Raw genomic sequence first — 3,213 nt, forward strand, 5'->3', positions numbered from 1 at the left:
TATATATATATATATATATATAATAATATATACTATATATATATATATTACTATATATATATATAATACATAAACTACATACAGTAACTAATAGTACATACATACATACATACATACATACATACATACTATATATATATATATATATATATATATATCGTATTCTTGAGTAGAATATTTATTTTTGCTCTGTGTGCGGTGATATTCATTAAGGCATGGGCAAGCCGCCAAAAAACTATCGGCTCATGATGTAGCGCAACTAGTTCCAAACACAGAGAACTTAGCAGACAGATTAAACAAATCACTGCCTTGATCACCTCCTACTGCGAGTAGACTTGACTGTCGTCTTATCCCGTGGACTACCCATGCCCATATTCCAGTATTGATAACCTTGGCGCTCGCGTTCCCGGCGGGAAGTACCCGTCCTTATGTTCATCTGTGTGGAACGCATTTGTGCAATTAATTCAGCGAATCCGCCAACGGCAGCCGCTACACCACTAATGAGATCTGCGAAGCCCTGACCGGTCCAATCGGACAGCCCACTGTAATCCGTGGAACTGTTGCTAAGTGTGATAGTCGCGCTCCGTACAGCGACAGCGAAAAACAATATACTTATTAATATTTTGTATTGCATGTTGACAAATTTTGTATTGCTTGCTAGCAGTGATTTTTTTATTGGTTACTGAAAGCGTAGCTATAGAGAGCTTGCCAGTAGCAAACTCTATATTTATACAATATGCGTCTTCAGTACACTCGACTTTGTAATTATTTATACAGTATGTACATAACCTTGTATAATTTCGAAGAAGGCTATGGTATGTACAGTAAAAATATAGGTTCGGTTGACACTCATAGAGTTGACTCTCTGAGAGACACGCCGACAGCGGTACGGCCAAAGATCCAAATTCTATCTATGAATATTGAATAGTATGCATTATATTTCCCGGATCCGGGATCCGACACTCGCATAAAACTTATGAAGGGTCCGGACGCTGGAATCGGGAAAACACTGACAAATTGTACTGTACGCCCATTGGTCGAGGAACAAGATATTGTGTATTTGTAATCAGTAGACGGTACGTCATCAGTCGTTACGATTCAAAATGTGTGTGCTTTATTGTGTTATTTTTATGCGACACAACTAGTTCACAACAGCAATATGATCAGTGATCACAAGCAGTCTACAATAGCAATAAGCCCACCTTCGTCAATCGATGGATATATAGAATTTTAGACTCCTATGGATCTGATCTGTCAATATGAGGTATTCTCCAGTCACTCTTTTCAAGACGTTTTATTTAAAAGTTATATCGTGCCTCACGGTTGTTGCGGCCATTGCTACAACCAATGCGTATAAACATCTTATAGCAATACGTGAGCGAAGAATGCACAAAATATTAAAGAGAGGGCCACGGTAGGACGCCCCGCCAAGTTACCCTGACTTTGATTTTCCAGTGCGATCTCGGATCTAGTGGCGGTTTCAGTTCCTTGTGCAGCTTGCGTGCTCGTAGCTAGTACTGTAGATCTAGAAATAGCTGACATTGTGATTGTGATCGAAGGCTGAATCTTAGTGCGTGGGGGGGGGGGGGGGGGTCGGATCTTGCCAGTGGTCTCCCCCGTTGTTTTGGACGATTCCACTTCAATTTCCGTTGTCTCGAATGATTCCACTGTTGTCGCAGTTGTTGGCATAGATAAGTCCGATGCAGCTGTCGAACTCGAAGTCGAAGTCGACGTCGCTGTCGATTGTTCGGTTGGTGCCACTGTTGAATGTTCTATCTTCTCAGAAATTTCAGATGTCGGCATTGTTGTTGTTGCAGACGTTACCAACGTTTTGGTTAGCCCAACCGTAGAATCCGTGCTTGTATATGTTGACGCAGATACAGACGGTAGGTAGGTGACACTGAAGTATGTTTTAATTCATACCAACCTGCACGCCCATACACTCCCCATTGGGTATACTATCGCTGGAGCTAGGTACGGCGTTGAACATAGTCTGTGTGCAGTAGTGGTCACTGAAAACCTCAATCTCTATTGACGAGTCTTGTTTCATCTCTGTAAAGCATGAAATAGTAATCTGCAAACAGGAAAGAATGAATGGAGGCAGCTATTGAGTGGAGATATCTCATAGTACATTGTATGTTGAATGTGATATACTCTAAGTTAATTGCAATACATTTTGCACTGAAGTAGGCTGTTTACCTTTGTCTAAGGTACGAACTGTGTTGCATTCGTCAGTATTGCTTTCAACATCGGAACATGAGACCAATCCTGCACAATTCGCTTGATCACTGAAGCATACTTTGCTGAAACCCGATACCACAGAAAGCAGCAAAAGTGAGGCAGCGGCTACAGAGTAAGAGCTCATCGTCAAAGATAGTAAGTGTGGTTGAATCCGAACTATATGGATGCATGCTTCCAAATTGAATCTTCACCATTTATACCCATTGCTGTTACGTAAGAGTCAACGTCCATTTAATTAGCTAGATGACAACTATGATTTAAATCTAATGGGCCGAAATTGAACCATTCAATTTCATGGATTTTGTGCGCCTGTATTTTGAAAGTCATTGGATATCTGTGATCAAGACATGTCACCCATCTTTACCATTTGTGTATTATGTAGTCATGTATGCACGACATTTATGACTCGTACATGTTTTATGACTCGTACATGGATGCGTGAACAGACATGTGTGCGTTCATATGTGCGCAAAAATAGTAAACATTTGTTCAATTGCATGTAGTATCAGATGCAAAATTAATTAGAAACTTGAAATATTATGTACACAATATATTTCTACATATCTGTTGGAATTCTTACTTGATGTTGTCTAGTAAAAACAGGGGTTCATTCATCTATGCGAATAAAAGTAATGAAGAATTTATACACTTACTTCAAGTTATAGATTCTAATATCTAAATCTAAATCCAAGCCTAAAATAATTTGACTGCATCTATTCTTTGTTGCATTCATGTATGTAAATAACATGACTGCTTGTTGTACGAAATGTAATTAGAAGTATGGTACATCCAATTCCTGGTGCAGAACATGTTCCACTTGATTTGGTATGTGAGATTTCATGGGCTACGAAAATTGTATCATGTATTTCTACATCTATATATCTTGTATGCTAATGTCTATACACCTAATTCATATATATATATATACAAAGCACACACTTGCAAAAACTCACGAACCCACTTGTGCACACG

The sequence above is a fragment of the Sphaeroforma arctica genome (assembly GCF_001186125.1).
Source record: "Sphaeroforma arctica JP610 unplaced genomic scaffold supercont1.89, whole genome shotgun sequence".
In the NCBI taxonomy this organism is placed as follows: Eukaryota; class Ichthyosporea; order Ichthyophonida; genus Sphaeroforma; species Sphaeroforma arctica.